The 27,203-nt window shown below is 40.7% G+C and overlaps 2 non-coding genes and 1 pseudogene across 2 annotated transcripts; all 3 read right to left on the reverse strand.

Moving 5' to 3' along the window:
* Window positions 1-5,710: 5,710 nt before the first annotated feature.
* On the reverse strand, window positions 5,711-15,132 carry LOC116802907 (annotated as a pseudogene).
* A 4,866-nt stretch (window positions 15,133-19,998) lies between these two features.
* LOC116802909 lies at window positions 19,999-20,177 on the reverse strand. Its single transcript, XR_004363243.1, has one exon. It is a non-coding gene; the product is annotated as a 5.8S ribosomal RNA (ribosomal RNA).
* Window positions 20,178-20,864: 687 nt separating this feature from the next.
* On the reverse strand, window positions 20,865-22,860 carry LOC116802905. Its single transcript, XR_004363242.1, has one exon. It is a non-coding gene; the product is annotated as a small subunit ribosomal RNA (ribosomal RNA).
* Between the last annotated feature and the right edge of the window lie 4,343 nt (window positions 22,861-27,203).

Consider the following 27,203-nt stretch of genomic DNA (forward strand, 5'->3'; position numbering starts at 1 on the left):
AATGTTTTTCCTTCATATTCCATTCATATTTTTTGAATCGAAATAAGCAATATAATAGATATATAGATTTTTCACTTTATATAATTCCATGATTTTTATTATATTGAATAAAATTCAATATTTCGCCTTTGGGTAAAATTTTAAATATATAAATATAAGTAAAAAATCTATTCGATTACGGCCATTTTTATATAGCATTCGTAATCCATATTTTCATTTTTAATTTATACTTGTTTTACCAATATAACAAGAATTTCATATAATTATTGTAATATATATGTTTCTATAATTTTATCTTTTTATATATACATATTTCATTATAAAATATCATTTTATTTCCAACATACATAATTATTGTATCCACACATGTACAATTTTTGTTTAACCAATATAAATATTAAGTTAAATCATTTGCATTTTGAAGATAAATTTAAAATTTATCTCTTTTCATATATCTCTCTGGTAATATATAACATAAAACCAAGCGCATATGATAATATTTCCACATTTAATATATAATTTTATATTTCTTTCATAAGAATCCATATTTGTATTATACCGTAACGATATAATAATCCAACTATACGGCAGGTAATAAATTAATATTTGCCTGCCTCCAAAAATTAACGATAATATATGGAAACGATTTGTTATTCTATATATAATAGAAACTTGACTTTTGTTTCAACGATATTATCTAAAAAGCGTATATTCCTATTATCCGCGGAGCCAAGTCCCGTGTTCTATAGAACTGAGAAACAAATTTGTACGGATAATAATATACTTTATTTTATGTAACCAATATAAACATAATCCGAAATAAATATTTCGAATAATGCGGGAGGTCGGCAACCACTGCCTACCTATAGTAGTTTTTGAACCCGCTGTCCTCAAAGCGGGTATTTTCAATTCCGTTTGCCACCCAACATACGGTCTATTCTCTTATATATTAAGAGATTATAGGAACATTTCATTTTTTTTCCATTATTCATATATAATATGATTATTTTTTTTTTTATACATATAATAAATATTAATTTTTATATGTTTATTATTTAATTTACTCATATAATTGCCAAATTCATATGAATACATAAGTTTTGAACAATATGAGAGGTCGGCAACCACTGCCTACCTATAGTAGTTTTTGAACCCTCTGTCGTAATTCCGGTCGTTTACACTACTATACCCTCTCACTATAATGGCTTTTCTCTATAATACTAAGAGAATATGGGAATATCTCAGCATTTTTTCCCATATACATATAATAATTAACCATTTTCATATGTATATTATTTAATTTAATCATATAATTGCCAAAATCATATGAATACATAAGTTTTGAACAATATGAGAGGTCGGCAACCACTGCCTACCTATAGTAGTTTTTGAACCCTCTGTCGTAATTCCGGTCGTTTACACTACTATACCCTCTCACTATAATGGATTTTCTCTATAATACTAAGAGAATGTGGGAATATTTCAGCATTTTTTCCCTTATACATATAATAATTAATCATTTTCATATGTATATTATTTAATTTACTCATACAATTGCCAAAATCATATGAATACATAAGTTTTGAACAATATGAGAGGTCGGCAACCACTGCCTACCTATAGTAGTTTTTGAACCCTCTGTCGTAATTCCGGTCGTTTACACTACTATACCCTCTCACTTAAATGGCTTTTCTCTATAATACTAAGAGAATATGGGAATATCTCAGCATTTTTTCCCATATACATATAATAATTAACCATTTTCATATGTATATTATTTAATTTAATCATATAATTGCCAAAATCATATGAATACATAAGTTTTGAACAATATGAGAGGTCGGCAACCACTGCCTACCTATAGTAGTTTTTGAACCCTCTGTCGTAATTCCGGTCGTTTACACTACTATACCCTCTCACTATAATGGATTTTCTCTATAATACTAAGAGAATGTGGGAATATTTCAGCATTTTTTCCCTTATACATATAATAATTAATCATTTTCATATGTATATTATTTAATTTACTCATACAATTGCCAAAATCATATGAATACATAAGTTTTGAACAATATGAGAGGTCGGCAACCACTGCCTACCTATAGTAGTTTTTGAACCCTCTGTCGTAATTCCGGTGGTTTACACTACTATACCCTCTCACTTAAATGGCTTTTCTCTATAATACTAAGAGAATATGGGAATATCTCTGCATTTTTTCCCATATACATATAATAATTAATCATTTTCGTATGTATATTATTTAATTTACTCATACAATTGCCAAAATCATATGAATACATAAGTTTTGAACAATATGAGAGGTCGGCAACCACTGCCTACCTATAGTAGTTTTTGAACCCTCTGTCGTAATTCCGGTCGTTTACACTACTATACCCTCTCACTTAAATGGCTTTTCTCTATAATACTAAGAGAATATGGGAATATCTCTGCATTTTTTCCCATATACATATAATAATTAACCATTTTCATATGTATATTATTTAATTTAATCATATAATTGCCAAAATCATATGAATACATAAGTTTTGAACAATATGAGAGGTCGGCAACCACTGCCTACCTATAGTAGTTTTTGAACCCTCTGTCGTAATTCCGGTCGTTTACACTACTATACCCTCTCACTATAATGGATTTTCTCTATAATACTAAGAGAATGTGGGAATATTTCAGCATTTTTTCCCTTATACATATAATAATTAATCATTTTCATATGTATATTATTTAATTTACTCATATAATTGCCAAATTCATATGAATACATAAGTTTTGAACAATATGAGAGGTCGGCAACCACTGCCTACCTATAGTAGTTTTTGAACCCTCTGTCGTAATTCCGGTCGTTTACACTACTATACCCTCTCACTATAATGGATTTTCTCTATAATACTAAGAGAATGTGGGAATATTTCAGCATTTTTTCCCTTATACATATAATAATTAATCATTTTCATATGTATATTATTTAATTTACTCATACAATTGCCAAAATCATATGAATACATAAGTTTTGAACAATATGAGAGGTCGGCAACCACTGCCTACCTATAGTAGTTTTTGAACCCTCTGTCGTAATTCCGGTCGTTTACACTACTATACCCTCTCACTTAAATGGCTTTTCTCTATAATACTAAGAGAATATGGGAATATCTTAGCATTTTTTCCCATATACATATAATAATTAACCATTTTCATATGTATATTTTTTAATTTACTCATATAATTGCCAAAATCATATAAATACATAAGTTTGAACAATATCAGAGGTCGGCAACGGTCTTTCCTCTATAATACTAAGATAATATGGGAATATTTCATCATTTTTTCCCTTATACATATAATAATTAATCATTTTCATATGTATATTATTTAATTTACTCATATAATTGCCAAATTCATATGAATACATAAGTTTTGAACAATATGAGAGGTCGGCAACCACTGCCTACCTATAGTAGTTTTTGAACCCTCTGTCGTAATTCCGGTCGTTTACACTACTATACCCTCTCACTATAATGGATTTTCTCTATAATACTAAGAGAATGTGGGAATATTTCAGCATTTTTTCCCTTATACATATAATAATTAATCATTTTCATATGTATATTATTTAATTTACTCATACAATTGCCAAAATCATATGAATACATAAGTTTTGAACAATATGAGAGGTCGGCAACCACTGCCTACCTATAGTAGTTTTTGAACCCTCTGTCGTAATTCCGGTCGTTTACACTACTATACCCTCTCACTTAAATGGCTTTTCTCTATAATACTAAGAGAATATGGGAATATCTTAGCATTTTTTCCCATATACATATAATAATTAACCATTTTCATATGTATATTTTTTAATTTACTCATATAATTGCCAAAATCATATAAATACATAAGTTTGAACAATATCAGAGGTCGGCAACGGTCTTTCCTCTATAATACTAAGATAATATGGGAATATTTCATCATTTTTTCCCTTATACATATAATAATTAATCATTTTCATATGTATATTATTTAATTTACTCGTATAATTGTCAAAATCCTATGAACACATAAGAGAATACAATATGAGAGGTCGGCGCAACCATAATATAGTAGTTGATGACGAGGTGTTTGGCAACTTGACACAATCCATTAAAGTCTTTATATTAATTATATGAAAGGGACAATATCATATGCGTCACTAAATTGATGACGAGGTGTTTGGCAACTTGATACAATTCTTTAAAGTCTTTATATCAAAAATTATATGATAGGGACAATATCATATGCGTCACTAAATTGATGACGAGGTGTTTGGCAACTTGACACAATTCATTAGAGTCTGTATATTAATTATATGATAGGGACAATATCATATGCGTCACTAAATTGATGACGAGGTGTTTGGCAACTTGATACAATTCTTTAAAGTCTTTATATCAAAAATTATATAATAAGGACAATATCATATGCGTCACTAAATTGATGACGAGGTGTTTGGCAACTTGACACAATCCATTAAAGTCTTTATATTAATTATATGATAGGGACAATATCATATGCGTCACTAAATTGATGACGAGGTGTTTGGCAACTTGATACAATTCTTTAAAGTCTATATATCAAAAATTATATGATAGGGACAATATCATATGCGTCACTAAATTGATGACGAGGTGTTTGGCAACTTGACACAATTCATTAAAGTCTGTATATTAATTATATGATAGGGACAATATCATATGCGTCACTAAATTGATGACGAGGTGTTTGGCAACTTGATACAATTCTTTAAAGTCTTTATATCAAAAATTATATGATAAGGACAATATCATATGCGTCACTAAATTGATGACGAGGTGTTTGGCAACTTGACACAATCCATTAAAGTCTTTATATTAATTATATGATAGGGACAATATCATATGCGTCACTAAATTGATGACGAGGTGTTTGGCAACTTGATACAATTCTTTAAAGTCTTTATATCAAAAATTATATGATAAGGACAATATCATATGCGTCACTAAATTGATGACGAGGTGTTTGGCAACTTGACACAATTCATTAAAGTCTTTATATTAATTATATGATAGGGACAATATCATATGCGTCACTAAATTGATGACGAGGTGTTTGGCAACTTGACACAATCCATTAAAGTCTTTATATTAATTATATGATAGGGACAATATCATATGCGTCACTAAATTGATGACGAGGTGTTTGGCAACTTGATTCAATTCTTTAAAGTCTTTATATCAAAAATTATATGATAAGGACAATATCATATGCGTCACTAAATTGATGACGAGGTGTTTGGCAACTTGACACAATTCATTAAAGTCTGTATATTAATTATATGATAGGGACAATATCATATGCGTCACTAAATTGATGACGAGGTGTTTGGCAACTTGATACAATTCTTTAAAGTCTTTATATCAAAAATTATATGATAGGGACAATATCATATGCGTCACTAAATTGATGACGAGGTGTTTGGCAACTTGACACAATTCATTAAAGTCTTTATATTAATTATATGATAGGGACAATATCATATGCGTCACTAAATTGATGACGAGGTGTTTGGCAACTTGACACAATCCATTAAAGTCTTTATATTAATTATATGATAGGGACAATATCATATGCGTCACTAAATTGATGACGAGGTGTTTGGCTACAGGAAAAAATCATTTATTTATCGAATCATCAAGCAAAGGATAAGCTTCAGTGGATCGCAGTATGGCAGCTGCTCAACCACTTACAACACCTTGCCTGTTACAAAAGTCGTTTACAATTGATTCTAGGCTTTGTCATTGTATTAAATAATGCTTTTATATGTAACTAGCGCGGCATCAGGTGATCGAAGATCCTCCTAATTTACTATGTTACAAATTACATTGGCATCACATCCATTGTCGTTTATAAAATAAATTATAAACTTTAAATGGTTTAGAAGCCATACAATGCAAATTGCCCCTTATTTATCATTGCAGTCCAGCACGGATACGACCTTAGAGGCGTTCAGGCATAATCCAACGGACGTAGCGTCATACCACTGTTCGCTCGAACAAGTATTGTGCCATTGGTCCGTACCTGCGGTTCCTCTCGTACTACGCAGGAATGCTGTCGCAACAACGTTTTGTCATTAGTAGGGTAAAACTAACCTGTCTCACGACGGTCTAAACCCAGCTCACGTTCCCTTGCATGGGTGAACAATCCAACGCTTGGTGAATTTTGCTTCACAATGATAGGAAGAGCCGACATCGAAGGATCAAAAAGCGACGTCGCTATGAACGCTTGGCCGCCACAAGCCAGTTATCCCTATGGTAACTTTTCTGACACCTCTTGTTAAAAACTCTTTAAACCAAAAGGATCGATAGGCCGAGCTTTTGCTGTCCCTGTGTGTACTGAACACCGAGATCAAGTCAGCATTTGCCCTTTTGCTCTATGTGTGGTTTCTGTCCGCACTGAGCTGGCCTTGGGACACCTCCGTTATTATTTGAGAGATGTACCGCCCCAGTCAAACTCCCTACCTGGCAATGTCCTTGAATTGGATCATACCTGAGTAATTGGAGTTATACCAAATTTTCAAATCAAAAATACATAAATGCATCGTTTTATTAAAGAATTTGTTTGCGATTATATAACAAACTCGTGATACTTTGATCAAGAAGCTTGCATCAAAACCCAATACCATAAGATATAATAAATATATCCGTATAATGGCTAGGAAATGATACACGTTCCATTTAATCAAGTAAGTAAGGAAACAATAAGAGTAGTGGTATTTCATTGACGATACCAAACCGAGGTCTAATATCTCCCACTTATTCTACACCTCTTATGTCTCCTTACACTGCCAGATTAGAGTCAAGCTCAAAAGGGTCTTCTTTCCCCGCTAATTATTCCAAGCCCGTTCCCTTGGCTGTGGTTTCGCTAGATAGTAGATAGGGACAGTGACTTTCGGACCTCTCCGAACTTGTTTTACGTGGCGTGTTCCACACTGAAGGGATTACAACCACGACACCCTGAACACCCACAAGTGGTGCATGTATCAACATGGTGCATGAGTCTGGATACGCCAGACAAACGTCCCGGACTGGAAGCTATAGCTATGTACATAGCGACCACCCCGGTAGCAATTCGAGTACTTGCTTGCCGGGCAAGCACTCCCCCTTGCTGAGGAGCGAGATCTACCTAAAATCTCTACTGATCTCTGGGTCACAGCACCCGAGTTTTGCGCAACTAGCACCGTAACTCAAACGTCGAACACGAAGGCTCTACCCGCGATATGGGTATCAACCACAGCCACCACGATACTCCCACCAGGGGGCCTACCTCAATGTGCTGTCTTGGAGCAGCACAACCCGTGGTACCGAAAGAGAGGCTCGGTGGGCCTCCTCCTTTTGCTCCGACAAGCATGGTTAGAGGAACCAGTCGCTATATTAGTCGCCTCTTACGACAAGCAATAGCGGGCTGTGGAAGTATTCTCGCCCGCTAACCACACGGCGAAGTTTTGGGCTAAATACCCCTCCTCCTACGGAACACCTCGTCCGCAAACGCTGCCAGCCGTTGAATCCTCTGCTGATCTTCCAGGATTCTATTGAAGGTCCAGTTTTCGCCAAGGCGCTGCACTCCAAGTCCATCGAGGTTTCGCAAATCTGCATATAGAGGACAAGCGCACAATATGTGCATCCAGTCCTCATATGGATCACCACAAGCGCAAGCAGTGGTATCGCTGAGGGCTCTCCCTTGCAAAAATGCGTTAAACGACCCGTGACCTGTCAGCAGGAAAGACGTCCTCATCGAGAATCCAAAGCTTGGATCTCGATAGGCGAGAGTGACGTATGGGATGAACTTGTGCGTCACCCGTCCTGGTTCGCTGTCGTCATCCCATCTGTTTTGCCAATTCTGCAGCAAGCACTCCTCTAGGCGAGTCTTCCTCTGCTTCCAGCTTAGACACGTAGTGTCCTCGCCGTATAGCCAGTCGTTCTCCTCCAGCGGGTATCCACGCTTCAGCTTGTACTTGACCGCTAAAAACTTAGCAGCCAAGTCAAGCGGGGGAGCTCCGCCAAGTACCTGCAGTGCCACTGTGGACACTGTTCGGCATACCGAAAGGCATCCAAGCAGGATTAGCCTCTGGCAGGAGGCTAGTCGTCTCCGGGCGGCTACCTGTTCGGCGGTGTCATACCATACCGGGGCACCAAACAGCACACAAGGTGCCATGAGTCCGTCATATATGGTCCGCCTGGCTCGAGGACTGAAGCCCCAGTCGGCTCGAAGCACACGCGCCAATGCTCCAACGACTCCGGTCATCCGCTGGCGAAGCGAAGCTATGTGCGTGAGGAATTTCATTCCTTCACTGACCGTGATGCCAAGGTACCGACAGCTACGCACATACGGAAGGTTCGCTCCAGCAAACCTCACCGTAGGCGCACGTCTCAAGGCACCTTTCAGCAGCATTATTACCGTCTTGCTGGTCGAGACGGTAACGCCAACTTCCGCTCCCCACGCTTCTACGATGGACATCAGCTCTGCACCTTTTTCCTCTAGCTCAGCTCGGGAATTTCCCTCGACGAGAAGCAGCAAGTCATCCGCGTATGCACTCAGCTGGCAATACGGCTGGAGACGCTGAAGCAGTACATCCATCAGTATGTCCCAGATAAATGGGCCACTGATTGACCCCTGCGGGCAGCCTCTAGTTACCGGTACATCCACAGTACCGGAACTGCTTCGGATCACTGCTCTTCGGCCGGAGAAAAAGCTCTGCCACAAGCCCATCTCCCGGCATCCCAAGTCGGCTAGTCGGCGGAGTGCAGCACTCCATTCGACGTTGTCGAATGCTCCTTTGAAGTCCACGAATGTGCCGAGCACGTATTGCGCCGGGCTGGCACAAACACTGCTCTTCACGTGCCTCCAAGCATCCTCCACACATCGTCCTTGGCGAAATCCAAATTGCCATCTGCAGCCTTCCGGAAGAACTTCTCTCACACGATTCACCATGATGGCCTCGAGCACCTTACCAAAGACTGGTAGCAAGCATATTCCTCTATATGAGGAGGGCTCACATTTGTCCTTATCTGGCCCTTTGAGCAGCGAGACAACTCGTGGGCACTTCCACTCAGCGGGAAAGTATCCTAATCGGATGCATCGGGAAAACAACGATGCAAGGTGCTCGGGTATGGCGCGCCAGACTGCCTTGCAGATAGTGCCATTAATGCCGTCCAAGCCGGGAGAGCGCCTGCTCTTCAACCGGGCAACACATGCATCAACCTCGAATACTTCGAGGGCCGGTGGGACTTCCTCCGCGATGGCAGTCGGTGCTTCGGACTCCGCAACTGGGAAGAAATTGCGGAGGAGCACTCGTGCACAGTCACCCCAATCGGTGATCATCTCGCCATTCACGCGGAGGCACCCAATCTCCGTGCACTTCCTGCGGCCTCGGCAAATCTTATAGACGCGCCCCCATGGGTCGTCGGCATGATCTCCCACGAAGCGTTTCCACTCATCCATTTTCGCCCTCCAAATGAGCTTCTTGTAGTTGGCTGAGGCCCGCCTCAGGTCGACCAATACACGCTCTATTGCGGCATCATCATCATGACGCCTTCCATTTTGAAGTAGGCGACGAAGTCTCCGGACTTCGCGCCTTGCATCACAGAGGTCGGCAGTCCACCAACGTGCTCTCCTGCTGGGCAATCGGATGGACTTTCTTCCCAGCGCAATATCACATACATTATGTACTATACTGCGCAGGGTCGAAACTTGCTGGTCCAACGGCGACTCTGAGAAGTTTTCCGGAAGTTCGGCTGCTCTACTCACCATTTCCTCCTTGAACAATCGCCAACGTGCATTGGAGAAGTTCCAGGACGGCACAGGAGCTATGCTCTCAACTGCGCGCGCGGTAGTTGGTTCGGCCACAACAGTAATGATGTTGTGGTCACTCAATTCCCACTCGTCCACTCTCCACTCATATGTGGCCCACATAGATGCTGCCTCATTGACGATTGTCACGTCGATATCGCTTGTAGCTCTGTAATTATCGAACGTGTACACCTCTGTTGACTGGTTTAGGGCGGCGACTCTTGCCTCCAGCATCCACTCTGACAGCAGCTCACCCCGTCTGTAGTTAGCTTGCCCCTCGGCATGACGAGAGAGTTTGCTAAGCCACATGGGGGACACTGCATTCGCGTCGAGGCCCAGGATTGCGGGGGTTCTGCTGGCCTGCAGCAGGACCGCATCCATGTACCGGATGTACGGTTCCAGAGGTGCATCATACTGGCAGTATGCGGCGCAAAGGAAGATTGAGCCAAAACTCCCTTTCACGACCAGACATACGCCATAATCTGTGGTGAGGGTCTCCACTGGCATACAGATGGCTTCCTGGTGATCCACTAGGATGGCTGCCTTCCCTCGCCGATCGATGAAAATTCTCATTCCTTCAGGCAGCACATCCATTCCGTCCCCGCCGAGATACGGCTCCTGCACCAGCGCGAACATAGACTCCGATCTCCTGAGTCGGACTCCGAGCTCGATGGTCGCAGCTCGGCCTCGGCCACAGTTCGCTTGGATGAAGCTAAACATTAGTGTCTAGCTTGCACCCTCGCCAGCAACGCCCCGTATATCGGGCAAACGCTCGAGAGCATGTAATGCCCCGAGGGTTGCCCTCTGTGGCGGCAGTTCCGGCAGTCCACCGGGTTTTGGCACTTTGCCGCAGTGTGGCCTTGTTGCCCGCACTGGCGACAGACACTATCCTTCTGCCGGCATTCGCTGACCTTGTGGTCGAAACCCACACATCTGTGGCAGGCGTATGTGCGGACCTGTGACCGGCATCGGAATGAGAACCACTTGATGTAGACACGACCTACATCAAGCTTCGCCATCGCCCGGTCGTCAACCTCCAGCGTCACATTTACTGTGGCGCCGTCAGCTACCGACCACGCCTTGGTCACCAGGTGCACTGACTTCTTAAACTGGGCCAGATTCATTTCGCTGTCGAAGTTGTTTTCGTGGAGCTCCTTCATAAACTCCTCAGGGCCGATAGCTGTGTCGACGTCATATACGACGACCTTCGGCTTCTCGGCCGCATTCCGTGCCACATTTAGGCCAACCTCGGCGAATCTTTTTGAAGCGACCACCTTCTGCAGCTCTCCCACCGAAGGAGTGCGAATGATCGCACCACCACCTCGACGGAGCTCACGGACCTCGTGTACTCTGACTCCGAGAGAGGGTGCAACCATCGTTCGCACCTTTTCCGCTATGTCTTTCCCCGATAGCGCAGGGTCGTCGCACTTCACCACCGCTGACCACGTCTCGCGGACCTTGGTAGTCCGCGGGGCAGCGATGGGTGCAACCTGCTGCATCTGGGGAGCATTGGCGGCCGTATTTTTCAACAGATTCAACGACGGCGGCGGCGGTGGCGGCATAGCAAGCCGCGTCTCCAGCTCTCCGCACCGGAGCATTAGCGCCAACACCAGCTCATCGTAGCGGCTGATAGCATATGAGAGCTCTTCCGTGTCCACTTCTCCTAGTCTGCGGAAGCTGCTTCTCACCATGCGCTGTGTGGCCGACAGCTCTGCCATCATGGCTGCTTGCCCAGCACGGGCGGCAGCGGTGGCGGCAGTGGCAGTGGTGGCAACAATTTTAGCAGCAGTGAAAACGGCGGAGGCAGCAGTGTGGTCGGCAGCAGGGGCAGCAGTAGGATCAGCAGCGGTGGCAGCAGCGTGGGGGGGGGCAGCATCAATGGCAGCGTTCTCCGTAGCCGCCCGGGCGTCCTCCAGCGACGAAAACGGCTCCTCCAGTACCCCAACGGGTTCTGGCACTCCATTCGATGCCAGGGCAACCAATTTCGCCTGCGTTGGCGCCGAGCTCTTAGATGCCAGATGGCTTCTGCGCCTGCCTCGTCTGGACTTCATCGAGGCACTACTTCCGCTCAAGGCACTCGCGCTGCTGTCGCTCTCCATCGGCATAAATACGATGGTGGCTCCACCTACCGTCGACGCCAGCAACCGTATGCTCGTTTACTCGCTGACAAAAGGTAGTTGCTCTGGAACTCGAGCTCCACCTATCGGTAGAGTCTGGTAGCACTAAAACTCTCCCTAGACACAAACCTTAGCAGTGACTCCCACCAATAAGCTTTGTGACAGCTGATCAAAAAGCTTACTCGAAAAACTTACTCGTAAGTTCGCCTTCAGCACGTGCTAAGTGGAAAATTCCCAACAATTAATTGTTAATTACTTCCAAACCGCTTGTTTATAACACACGAAAATTAGCACACGACTTTCGCGGAGCACTAATTCACCGATTTTATTACTTTCCAAACACGGAAAACCAAGTTCTTCGCAATCTGTACACGAGCGCAACGAAAACACGTCCGTCGTTAATCCATTCATGCGCGTCACTGACAGGGAATAGGGACAGTAGGAATCTCGTTAATCCATTCATGCGCGTCACTAATTAGATGACGAGGCATTTGGCTACCTTAAGAGAGTCATAGTTACTCCCGCCGTTGACCCGCGCTTACTTGAATTTCTTCACTTTGACATTCAGAGCACTGGGCAGAAATCACATTGTGTCAACACCCGCTAGGGCCATCACAATGCTTTGTTTTAATTAGACAGTCGGATTCCCCAAGTCCGTGCCAGTTCTGAATTGATTGTTAATTGATAATCGTTATAATTGATAAGAACTAATTGGTTTAACCCAAATAGTATTCTTAAAAATTTTAGCAAGAAAGTTCCACAATTGGCTACGTAACTAAACTATCCGGGGAACAAGTAACTAACATAAATGCTAGAAACTCTATTTACCCAGAACGAGCACATAAACCATGTTATTGTTTCCCAATCAAGCCCGACTATCTCAATCTTCAGAGCCAATCCTTATCCCGAAGTTACGGATCTAATTTGCCGACTTCCCTTACCTACATTATTCTATCGACTAGAGACTCTTCACCTTGGAGACCAGCTGCGGATATTGGTACGGCCTGTTGAGAAGTTTGCGTGTCCCCACCATAAATTTTCAAGGTCCGAGGAGAAAATATCGACACAACAGTATATGTCATGCTCTTCTAGCCCATCTACCATATCTCTCTGCGAAAGACTTCCATGGTAGTACGGCTATAAAACAGAAAAGAAAACTCTTCCGATATCTCTCGACGGCTTCTTTATGGTCGTTCCTGTTGCCAGGATGAGCACGAGGCCCATATTTAATAACAAACGGATACTCAACAGGTTACGGAATTGGAACCGTATTCCCTTTCGTTCAAAATTATTCAAGTGTATTATATTCGCTTTGTTTATATAGTTAGGCATTTTTGTTTTACTTGAAAATTTTCGGCTTTCGCCTTGAACTTAGGACCGACTAACTCGTGATCAACCACTGTTCACACGAAACCCTTCTCCACTTCAGTCCTCCAAGGTCTCATTCGATTATTTGCTACTACCACCAAGATCTGTACCAATGGCAGCTCCATGCAGGCTTACGCCAAACACTTCTACGCATACCATTGTACCTTCCTACTCACTAAAGTTTCAAAATTTATATCACAAGTAATATAAATCATCTACTTTAGCGGTAATGTATAGGTATACAACTTAAGCGCCATCCATTTTAAGGGCTAGTTGCTTCGGCAGGTGAGTTGTTACACACTCCTTAGCGGATTTCGACTTCCATGATCACCGTCCTGCTGTTTTAAGCAACCAACGCCTTTCATGGTATCTGCATGAGTTGTTAATTTGGGCACCGTAACATTACGTTTGGTTCATCCCACAGCGCCAGTTCTGCTTACCAAAAGTGGCCCACTGGGCACATTATATCATAACCTTGAACTTCATATCAAGAAAGTTAAGGTTCTTACCCATTTAAAGTTTGAGAATAGGTTAAGATCGTTTCGACCCTAAGGCCTCTAATCATTCGCTTTACCAGATAAGATTATTTTATATAATATTAAAATGCACCAGCTATCCTGAGGGAAACTTCGGAAGGAACCAGCTACTAGATGGTTCGATTGGTCTTTCGCCCCTATACTCAATTCTGACAATCGATTTGCACGTCAGAACTGTTTCGGTCTTCCATCAGGGTTTCCCCTGACTTCAACCTGATCAAGTATAGTTCACCATCTTTCGGGTCACAGCATATATGCTCAAGGTACGTTCCAGTTAGAGGCATAAATAATATAAATATACATTATACATAACTATATAGAACGCCCCGGGATTGTGTTAATTAGCTATAAATAGCTAAAAAACTAATCCCATTATTAGTCAAGTTAATTACGCTATTAGGTTTACATCCCAATAACTTGCACATATGTTAGACTCCTTGGTCCGTGTTTCAAGACGGGTCCCGAAGGTATCCTGAATCTTTCGCATTGTTAATCATACAAGAGCATATAATAAACACAAAAATCAATGATAATTATGCCATTATATAATTCCGAAAAATTAACGCTCTGTAATAATATAAATCTATCAGCACTTTATCAAATTAATAACATTTATTCTGTGTTAAAATGCAAGCAATTTAATTGGAATAAACTATAAGTTATATTTTATGATAAATTTGGGATATGCTAATAGATTACAATGTCCTTATATGGAAAAAATGCACATTATTCTTAATAATATTATTTAAATATTACAATTTTAATGATGAATTTTCCATAACGGATATTCAGGTTCATCGGGCTTAACCTCTAAGCAGTTTCACGTACTGTTTAACTCTCTATTCAGAGTTCTTTTCAACTTTCCCTCACGGTACTTGTTTACTATCGGTCTCATGGTTATATTTAGTTTTAGATGGAGTTTACCACCCACTTAGTGCTGCACTATCAAGCAACACGACTCTTTGGAAACATCATCTAGCAATCATTAACGTTATACGGGCCTGGCACCCTCTATGGGTAAATGGCCTCATTTAAGAAGGACTTAAATCATTAATTTCTCATACTAGAATATTGACGCTCCATACACTGCATCTCACATTTGCCATATAGACAAAGTGACTTAGTGCTGAACTGTTTTCTTTTCGCTCGCCGCTACTAAGAAAATCCTTGTTAGTTTCTTTTCCTCCCCTAATTAATATGCTTAAATTCAGGGGGTAGTCCCATATGAGTTGAGGTTGTATATATAACTATATTTTGCCATAAATTCTTTATATATAAATGATAAAACAATCAATTAAATTCGTTATAAATAGTTCCAATAGTTCTTGTAAGCAAAGTCATTTTTATCCATTTGAGTCGCGATCGAACACTCGACGAGTGCAGACGTGCCTGCGGATCGACAGCAAATTGTTAGCAAATTGTTAGCAAATTGTTCACAGTTGTAAGTCCCGTTACTTGTGCCCAGCCACTTCGCGTCGCGTGATCTTGTCGCGCGTTTTGATTGGCCCAGCCAACGTACCTAACGGTAGTTCGCACTAACACCATCGCACACCCGAGTGTGCGTGTTATCAGCGCAAAAAACCCAGTGCTCGAAGCAGCGGTATAATTGCAAAGCAGCAGCCACGTGCTGCCTGGCTCACCGGCTTACGGTGCCCAGCTTCCCCCCCCCCCCCCTCCTCACTCCTTATCAACTTTGGAGAAGATGGACTGGCAGGCCCCCCCGCGCACCCACAAGCTTGGAACAACACCACGCAAAAAGGCTCTGAGAACACGCAAGAGCAGCTCCAGCAGCGAGGGAAGCACCTCGCATACAGAGCCGGGCGAGATAAAGCGAAAACCGGCAAAGAAAGCACAGGGAGAGGAGCTGGAAGATAAGCCAAGCACTAGCGCAGCTCTGCGCAAGAAGCTCGCCAACAACGCCTTCGCTTTACTCTCGACCGAAGAAGACGAGTACGACCAAGAGAGCTCTGATGACGAACCCGGACCTAAAGACGATTCCAAGCCCAAGACCCCCGAGAAACCAAAGCCCACCCCGAAGACCATCAAGCCACCTCCGATTTTTATCCCCGATGTGACCAACATCTCGGCACTCGTCAAGATGATCACGACTCTTGTAGGCCCGAAGAACAATTTTACCTACAAGACCGTGAATGGCAACAACGTACGTGTCATGATGCCGGACAAAGAGTCCTATACAGCTCTGCGTCTCCAACTTGTGGCCCAAAACAAGAGGCATCGGACTTTCCAGCCGAAAGATGAACGTGCATACAAGGTTGTCATCAAAGGACTCCACCACTCCACCGATCGTGAGGAAATCATTGAAGACCTTCGCAGACAAGGGCACGCTGTTAGAGATCTGCACAATCCCATTGGCAGAAGAACTAAAGAACCGCTGGGAATATTCTTCGCCAACCTGGAGCCTTCCAGCAACAACAAAGACGTCTACCAAGTCAAGCGGATCTGCAGGTCGGTAGTAACCATTGAACCGCCGCAGAAGTTCAACGACGTGCCTCAATGCTTCAGGTGCCAAGGATTCGGTCATACACAGCGTTACTGCTTCCTGGAATACCGATGTGTAAAGTGTGGAGGCCCTCACGAATCGAGGGCATGTGAGAAGAGGGAGGACGACAAAGCGTGCTGCTTCCACTGCCAGGCGGACCATCCTGCGTCTTTCAAGGGATGCCCTGCATACAAAAGGGCCAAAGCACTCGCTGCTCCGAAAACAAGGCCCGTCGCTAATGCTAACAAGGCGCCGCCCGTGGCATCACCAAACGTCACCTCTGGCAGGAGCTACCGAGACGCCCTCAACGGAGTGCACGCAGCACCGCAGAATCCCACAACCCCAGTCCAAACCCAAACAGAAACCCCACACTCCGGTCAGATAGAAGCGATGTTCGCTCGCATGGAAGGAATGATGGAAAGGATGATGGAGCGCATGTTCACCCAGATGACACAGCTGGTGGCCACCATTCTCAACAGCAAGTCATGCAACTAAAGCTCCACCTAGTCGTCTGGAATGCGAACGGCCTGCAGAACAGCAAGGCCATAGTCGAGCACCATCTGAAGACCCACCAGATCGATATCCTACTCGTAGCCGAAACCCACTTCTCCCCCAGATCCCACTTTAATATCAGCGGATATGACCTCATCCATGCAGACCATCCTTCTGGCAGAGCACGCGGTGGAGCAGCCATCCTCATCAGGAGCGGTATTCAATACCTAGAGCTGCCCGCGTTTCAGCAAGACTGGGCACAATGTCCTGTCATCAGGATTGTCAGCCCGCAAGGAGATTTAGACATTGGAGCGGTCTACTTTCCCCCCAGATACCGCATAACAGCATCTCACCTCAGTGAGTTCTTCGAGCATTTTGGGCCCCGCTTCATAGCAGCTGGAGATTATAACGCCAAACATTCTTGGTGGGGATCGCGCGCCAACAACCCCAAAGGGAAAACTCTGTTTGGGTACCTGCAACGCCACCGACTGGACTGCCACTCCACTGGCGAGCCCACTCACTGGCCAACGAATCCCCTCAAGACTCCAGACCTACTGGACTTTGCTGTGTCGAAAGGCATAGGGCATGCGAAGATCAGCTGCACAACAAATGCTGATCTCCTGTCAGACCACTGTGCAATAAACGTGCTAATCAACACGCCAGTCCTCAGGAAAACCCCGCTCAGAAGGCTCACTGGAAAATATACCGACGCCGCCAAGTTCGCGTCCTGGATGCTCTCCACCGTCAATCCGAACCCCATCCTCAACACACCCAGGAACATTGATGAAGCTATCGGGAATCTCACCAGGCAGATGCAAAACGCTGCGGAATTCGCAAGCCCACCGCCACCAAAGACTGCGAGAACACCTAGCAGGGACCTCCACCTCTGGTCCCCGGAAATTGCGGCACTCGTGACTGAGAAGAGGCGTCTCAGGAGAGTTTGGTTCTTGACGCGCAATCCAAGAGACAAAACAGCGCTCAATCACGCCACAAAGGAGTTGAAGGACAAGATCTCCAGCCTACGCCAGGACTCCTTCCTCAGATTCCTCGAGGAACTCTCTCCCGGGGACCCAGACCACAATCTGTGGAACGTCACCCGCCACATTAAACGACCAGCCAAAAAGGTTTCCGCAGTGCGCAAAGCAGATGGATCCTGGTGCCTTTCGGATGCTGAAAGAGCAGAAGCTTTCGCCGAACACCTTTACAACGCCTTCTCTCCGTTCGACTGCTGCACTGCCGAAGAACATGCTGAAACAGCCCGGTTTCTCAATAGCCCAAGCTCTCCCGGTCCCCCGTTGGAACCAGTCGACCCTGAGGAAGTTGCGCAGGAGATTGCTCTACTGAAGAACAACAAATCTCCAGGCCTGGATCGTATAGATGCGGCGGCCCTAAAAATGCTCCCATCCCGCTGCACACAAATGCTGGCCAGCATTTACAACAGCTGCTTCCGGCTAGGGTACTTCCCGGAAGAGTGGAAAAGAGCAGAGGTTATTGTCCTCCTCAAGCCTGGTAAGCCTGAAGCCAATCTCGCCTCCTATCGTCCGATTAGTTTGCTGGCAATCCTCTCCAAAATACTCGAAAGAGTATTTTTGCGCAGAGTATTGCCAGTACTGGATGAGGCTGGTTTGATCCCCGATCACCAGTTTGGCTTCAGGCGCTCCCACGGAACACCAGAGCAATGCCACCGGCTAGTCGAACGGATCCTCGAGGCATTCGAGCAAAAGAAATACTGCTGCGCTGTAATGCTCGACGTGAAGCAGGCATTCGACAGAGTTTGGCATCCTGGACTCCTCCATAAACTCAAATCCTACCTCCCAAGCCCCCATTTTACCCTCCTCAAATCCTACACTGAGGGAAGAGCATTCCAAGTCAGATGCGGAAGTGCAATAAGCCTACCCAGACTGATCAGAGCTGGAGTTCCGCAAGGCAGTGTGCTCGGACCAATACTGTACACCCTTTACACCGCAGACCTTCCCATAATCCCCTCCAGGAACCTAACTATAGCGACTTATGCAGATGACACGGCTTTCCTCGCCTCCTCATCCGACCCACGAGAAGCCTCCGAAACAATCCAAAGGCAAATGGACGCGCTACATCCCTGGCTCAGCAGGTGGAACATCGTAGTGAACGCGGAAAAATCTACCCAAACAACATTTGCACTAAGGAGAGGAGACTGCCCACCGGTCACGCTAAACGGAGTCATCATTCCCAACGCACCCGCACCCAAGTACCTAGGACTTACCCTGGACCGCAGGCTCACTTGGCGTCCCCACATCGTCAGCAAACGCATACAGGCCGATGCGCGTCTGAGGCAGATGCATTGGCTTATTGGGAGAGGGTCCAAGCTAAGGCAGAACCACAAAATCCTGGTGTACAAGGCAATTCTCAAGCCCATCTGGACCTACGGGATACAGCTATGGGGCACGGCAAGCCACACGAATCGCCTGCGTATACAGCGGTTCCAGAATAGGTGCTTGAGAATTGCCTGTAATGCGCATCCCTACCACGAGAATGTCGCCATACATAGGGAACTTGGAATCCCACAAGTCGCTGATGAAATCTCCAGGCTCAGCGAGAGATACCTGAAAAGGCTCGAAAACCACCCTAACCACCTCGCCACCAACCTGTTAGACAATAGCCAAACAAGCAGACGTCTCATGAGGAGACACCCTCTCGATCTTCCACAACAATAGACAACACATATAAAACCCGCCACAAATACATGTACAATAGTATCCCTTAAGCTAATGTTCCCCCGCAAAACCACTAGGACAGATTTTAAATAAATAAACGCACGCTAAAAAAAAAAAAAAAAAAAAAATTTTTATCCATTTAACGAACCAACGAAGAATAATAACAAAACCAAGATTTTTCTTTTTCCGAATCATTAATAAGAGACAATTCTAGATGAAAAATATTTCAATTTTTTATGCTAGACATTTCTCAGTATTATTTGATTGAAAAAGAAAATATTTCTCTTCGTTTTTCACATTCAAATGTGAGATAATGTTTTTCATTTCTTTTTAATATTATGAATAAAATCATTATTTAATCCAATAATATACCATATGCTTATAAAAAATTTATAAACAACTTAATTAGCATAGTCTTACAACCCTCAACCATATGTAGTCCAAGCAGCACTATAAAATTAATTAAAGTACATAACAGCATGGACTGCGATATGCGTTCAAAATGTCGATGTTCATGTGTCCTGCAGTTCACACGATGACGCACAGTTTGCTGCGTTCTTCATCGACCCATGAGCCGAGTGATCCACCGCTTAGAGTTTTATAATTCAATTTTATATAATGTCAATATTGTTTTTATTGAAAGAAATTAAAAATACACCATTTTACTGGCATATATCAATTCCTTCAATAAATTTATTTTTATACCTAAAATAAATGTTGCGAAATGTCTTAGTTTCATATAAGCATTATGTATCATAATAATCTGGTTATGGTTTGCTATTTTGGGTGACACATACTGCAAAATTTATATAAAACATTAACCTGATGGATGACAGGTACAAACATTGTATATTTTAGGTTGTTGCATTAGCCAACGTATGCTCATAACATAGATGAACAATACATATTCGCAACGCGTGTATATTATGGTCCATATACACACACACTTATTTTGATTACCACACATTCAAAATTATTTTTATTTTAATTCGACTTCTACTTTCGAATTTAGTTTAGTTTCTTCGATTTCCATTTTCGAGAATTTGTTTTTATAGGAAACGCCGTTGTTGTAGTAAGTACTGCCACAAATACGCACAGCAACATTAATAATGTTAAAGTCTTTTTATGAGGTTGCCAAGCCCCACATATAAAATAAAAGCCATCTTCATTTTATTTTGACTTTAACTTTTGATTCCGTGGAATCATTTTGTAATATTTTTATTTTGGTAAATTGTATTTATTTGTATTATAACAAATATTTATTAACGATAAGGATATTATACAATAATGATCCTTCCGCAGGTTCACCTACGGAAACCTTGTTACGACTTTTACTTCCTCTAAATAATCAAGTTCGGTCAACTTTTGCGAAACAACCGTAACACGCAAGGCGTCACAGTGATCACGTCCGGAGACCTCACTAAATAATTCAATCGGTAGTAGCGACGGGCGGTGTGTACAAAGGGCAGGGACGTAATCAATGCGAGTTAATGACTCACACTTACTGGGAATTCCAAGTTCATGTGAACAGTTTCAGTTCACAATCCCAAGCATGAAAGTGGTTCAGCGGTTTACCCGGACCTCTCGGTCTAGGAAATACACGTTGATACTTTCATTGTAGCGCGCGTGCAGCCCAGGACATCTAAGGGCATCACAGACCTGTTATTGCTCAATCTCATTATTGCTAGACGCAATTTGTCCATTTAAGAAGCTAGTGTCCTTATAATGGGACAAACCAACAGGTACGGCTCCACTTACATAAACACATTCAAACACAATAAACATTTTACTGCCACCATGAATGAAGGCTAACATAAGCTTCAGCACCATAATCCTGAAGATATCTATTTAATATATTTGAGTCTCGTTCGTTATCGGAATTAACCAGACAAATCACTCCACGAACTAAGAACGGCCATGCACCACCACCCATAGATTCGAGAAAGAGCTATCAATCTGTCTTACACACTTATGTTCGGACCTGGTAAGTTTTCCCGTGTTGAGTCAAATTAAGCCGCAGGCTCCACTCCTGGTGGTGCCCTTCCGTCAATTCCTTTAAGTTTCAGCTTTGCAACCATACTTCCCCCGGAGCCCAAAAGCTTTGGTTTCCCGGGAAGCGACTGAGAGAGCCATAAAAGTAGCTACACCCAATTGCTAGCTGGCATCGTTTATGGTTAGAACTAGGGCGGTATCTGATCGCCTTCGAACCTCTAACTTTCGTTCTTGATTAATGAAAACATCTTTGGCAAATGCTTTCGCTTAAGTTAGTCTTACGACGGTCCAAGAATTTCACCTCTCGCGTCGTAATACTAATGCCCCCAAACTGCTTCTATTAATCATTACCTCTTGATCTGAAAACCAATGAAAGCAGAACAGAGGTCTTATTTCATTATCCCATGCACAGAATATTCAGGCATTTGAAGCCTGCTTTAAGCACTCTAATTTGTTCAAAGTAATAGTACCGGCCCACAATAACACTCGTTTAAGAGCACTAGTGCAGGTTTTTAAATAGGAGGAACATATGAAAAAATACAAGTATTTAATCACATATAAGAACTCCACCGGTAATACGCTTACATACATAAAGGTATAGTACTAACCACAATTGTAAGTTGTACTACCCGTATGAAGCACAAGTTCAACTACGAACGTTTTAACCGCAACAACTTTAATATACGCTATTGGAGCTGGAATTACCGCGGCTGCTGGCACCAGACTTGCCCTCCAATTGGTCCTTGTTAAAGGATTTAAAGTGTACTCATTCCAATTACAGGGCCTCGGATATGAGTCCTGTATTGTTATTTTTCGTCACTACCTCCCCGAGCTGGGAGTGGGTAATTTACGCGCCTGCTGCCTTCCTTAGATGTGGTAGCCGTTTCTCAGGCTCCCTCTCCGGAATCGAACCCTGATTCCCCGTTACCCGTTGCAACCATGGTAGTCCTAGATACTACCATCAAAAGTTGATAGGGCAGACATTTGAAAGATCTGTCGTCGGTACAAGACCATACGATCTGCATGTTATCTAGAGTTCAACCAATATAACGATCTTGCGATCGCTTGGTTTTAGCCTAATAAAAGCACATGTCCCATAAGGTTCATGTTTTAATTGCATGTATTAGCTCTAGAATTACCACAGTTATCCAAGTAACTGTTAACGATCTAAGGAACCATAACTGATATAATGAGCCTTTTGCGGTTTCACTTTTAATTCGTGTGTACTTAGACATGCATGGCTTAATCTTTGAGACAAGCATATAACTACTGGCAGGATCAACCAGAATAATGTTTTTCCTTCATATTCCATTCATATTTTTTGAATCGAAATAAGCAATATAATAGATATATAGATTTTTCACTTTATATAATTCCATGATTTTTATTATATTGAATAAAATTCAATATTTCGCCTTTGGGTAAAATTTTAAATATATAAATATAAGTAAAAAATCTATTCGATTACGGCCATTTTTATATAGCATTCGTAATCCATATTTTCATTTTTAATTTATACTTGTTTTACCAATATAACAAGAATTTCATATAATTATTGTAATATATATGTTTCTATAATTTTATCTTTTTATATATACATATTTCATTATAAAATATCATTTTATTTCCAACATACATAATTATTGTATCCACACATGTACAATTTTTGTTTAACCAATATAAATATTAAGTTAAATCATTTGCATTTTGAAGATAAATTTAAAATTTATCTCTTTTCATATATCTCTCTGGTAATATATAACATAAAACCAAGCGCATATGATAATATTTCCACATTTAATATATAATTTTATATTTCTTTCATAAGAATCCATATTTGTATTATACCGTAACGATATAATAATCCAACTATACGGCAGGTAATAAATTAATATTTGCCTGCCTCCAAAAATTAACGATAATATATGGAAACGATTTGTTATTCTATATATAATAGAAACTTGACTTTTGTTTCAACGATATTATCTAAAAAGCGTATATTCCTATTATCCGCGGAGCCAAGTCCCGTGTTCTATAGAACTGAGAAACAAATTTGTACGGATAATAATATACTTTATTTTATGTAACCAATATAAACATAATCCGAAATAAATATTTCGAATAATGCGGGAGGTCGGCAACCACTGCCTACCTATAGTAGTTTTTGAACCCGCTGTCCTCAAAGCGGGTATTTTCAATTCCGTTTGCCACCCAACATACGGTCTATTCTCTTATATATTAAGAGATTATAGGAACATTTCATTTTTTTTCCATTATTCATATATAATATGATTATTTTTTTTTTTATACATATAATAAATATTAATTTTTATATGTTTATTATTTAATTTACTCATATAATTGCCAAATTCATATGAATACATAAGTTTTGAACAATATGAGAGGTCGGCAACCACTGCCTACCTATAGTAGTTTTTGAACCCTCTGTCGTAATTCCGGTCGTTTACACTACTATACCCTCTCACTATAATGGCTTTTCTCTATAATACTAAGAGAATATGGGAATATCTCAGCATTTTTTCCCATATACATATAATAATTAACCATTTTCATATGTATATTATTTAATTTAATCATATAATTGCCAAAATCATATGAATACATAAGTTTTGAACAATATGAGAGGTCGGCAACCACTGCCTACCTATAGTAGTTTTTGAACCCTCTGTCGTAATTCCGGTCGTTTACACTACTATACCCTCTCACTATAATGGATTTTCTCTATAATACTAAGAGAATGTGGGAATATTTCAGCATTTTTTCCCTTATACATATAATAATTAATCATTTTCATATGTATATTATTTAATTTACTCATACAATTGCCAAAATCATATGAATACATAAGTTTTGAACAATATGAGAGGTCGGCAACCACTGCCTACCTATAGTAGTTTTTGAACCCTCTGTCGTAATTCCGGTCGTTTACACTACTATACCCTCTCACTTAAATGGCTTTTCTCTATAATACTAAGAGAATATGGGAATATCTCAGCATTTTTTCCCATATACATATAATAATTAACCATTTTCATATGTATATTATTTAATTTAATCATATAATTGCCAAAATCATATGAATACATAAGTTTTGAACAATATGAGAGGTCGGCAACCACTGCCTACCTATAGTAGTTTTTGAACCCTCTGTCGTAATTCCGGTCGTTTACACTACTATACCCTCTCACTATAATGGATTTTCTCTATAATACTAAGAGAATGTGGGAATATTTCAGCATTTTTTCCCTTATACATATAATAATTAATCATTTTCATATGTATATTATTTAATTTACTCATACAATTGCCAAAATCATATGAATACATAAGTTTTGAACAATATGAGAGGTCGGCAACCACTGCCTACCTATAGTAGTTTTTGAACCCTCTGTCGTAATTCCGGTGGTTTACACTACTATACCCTCTCACTTAAATGGCTTTTCTCTATAATACTAAGAGAATATGGGAATATCTCTGCATTTTTTCCCATATACATATAATAATTAATCATTTTCGTATGTATATTATTTAATTTACTCATACAATTGCCAAAATCATATGAATACATAAGTTTTGAACAATATGAGAGGTCGGCAACCACTGCCTACCTATAGTAGTTTTTGAACCCTCTGTCGTAATTCCGGTCGTTTACACTACTATACCCTCTCACTTAAATGGCTTTTCTCTATAATACTAAGAGAATATGGGAATATCTCTGCATTTTTTCCCATATACATATAATAATTAACCATTTTCATATGTATATTATTTAATTTAATCATATAATTGCCAAAATCATATGAATACATAAGTTTTGAACAATATGAGAGGTCGGCAACCACTGCCTACCTATAGTAGTTTTTGAACCCTCTGTCGTAATTCCGGTCGTTTACACTACTATACCCTCTCACTATAATGGATTTTCTCTATAATACTAAGAGAATGTGGGAATATTTCAGCATTTTTTCCCTTATACATATAATAATTAATCATTTTCATATGTATATTATTTAATTTACTCATATAATTGCCAAATTCATATGAATACATAAGTTTTGAACAATATGAGAGGTCGGCAACCACTGCCTACCTATAGTAGTTTTTGAACCCTCTGTCGTAATTCCGGTCGTTTACACTACTATACCCTCTCACTATAATGGATTTTCTCTATAATACTAAGAGAATGTGGGAATATTTCAGCATTTTTTCCCTTATACATATAATAATTAATCATTTTCATATGTATATTATTTAATTTACTCATACAATTGCCAAAATCATATGAATACATAAGTTTTGAACAATATGAGAGGTCGGCAACCACTGCCTACCTATAGTAGTTTTTGAACCCTCTGTCGTAATTCCGGTCGTTTACACTACTATACCCTCTCACTTAAATGGCTTTTCTCTATAATACTAAGAGAATATGGGAATATCTTAGCATTTTTTCCCATATACATATAATAATTAACCATTTTCATATGTATATTTTTTAATTTACTCATATAATTGCCAAAATCATATAAATACATAAGTTTGAACAATATCAGAGGTCGGCAACGGTCTTTCCTCTATAATACTAAGATAATATGGGAATATTTCATCATTTTTTCCCTTATACATATAATAATTAATCATTTTCATATGTATATTATTTAATTTACTCGTATAATTGTCAAAATCCTATGAACACATAAGAGAATACAATATGAGAGGTCGGCGCAACCATAATATAGTAGTTGATGACGAGGTGTTTGGCAACTTGACACAATCCATTAAAGTCTTTATATTAATTATATGAAAGGGACAATATCATATGCGTCACTAAATTGATGACGAGGTGTTTGGCAACTTGATACAATTCTTTAAAGTCTTTATATCAAAAATTATATGATAGGGACAATATCATATGCGTCACTAAATTGATGACGAGGTGTTTGGCAACTTGACACAATTCATTAGAGTCTGTATATTAATTATATGATAGGGACAATATCATATGCGTCACTAAATTGATGACGAGGTGTTTGGCAACTTGATACAATTCTTTAAAGTCTTTATATCAAAAATTATATAATAAGGACAATATCATATGCGTCACTAAATTGATGACGAGGTGTTTGGCAACTTGACACAATCCATTAAAGTCTTTATATTAATTATATGATAGGGACAATATCATATGCGTCACTAAATTGATGACGAGGTGTTTGGCAACTTGATACAATTCTTTAAAGTCTATATATCAAAAATTATATGATAGGGACAATATCATATGCGTCACTAAATTGATGACGAGGTGTTTGGCAACTTGACACAATTCATTAAAGTCTGTATATTAATTATATGATAGGGACAATATCATATGCGTCACTAAATTGATGACGAGGTGTTTGGCAACTTGATACAATTCTTTAAAGTCTTTATATCAAAAATTATATGATAAGGACAATATCATATGCGTCACTAAATTGATGACGAGGTGTTTGGCAACTTGACACAATCCATTAAAGTCTTTATATTAATTATATGATAGGGACAATATCATATGCGTCACTAAATTGATCACAAATGCTGGCCAGCATTTACAACAGCTGCTTCCGGCTAGGGT

Source organism: Drosophila sechellia, unplaced genomic scaffold, assembly GCF_004382195.2.
Source record: "Drosophila sechellia strain sech25 unplaced genomic scaffold, ASM438219v1 U_244, whole genome shotgun sequence".
NCBI lineage: Eukaryota > Metazoa > Arthropoda > Insecta > Diptera > Drosophilidae > Drosophila > Drosophila sechellia.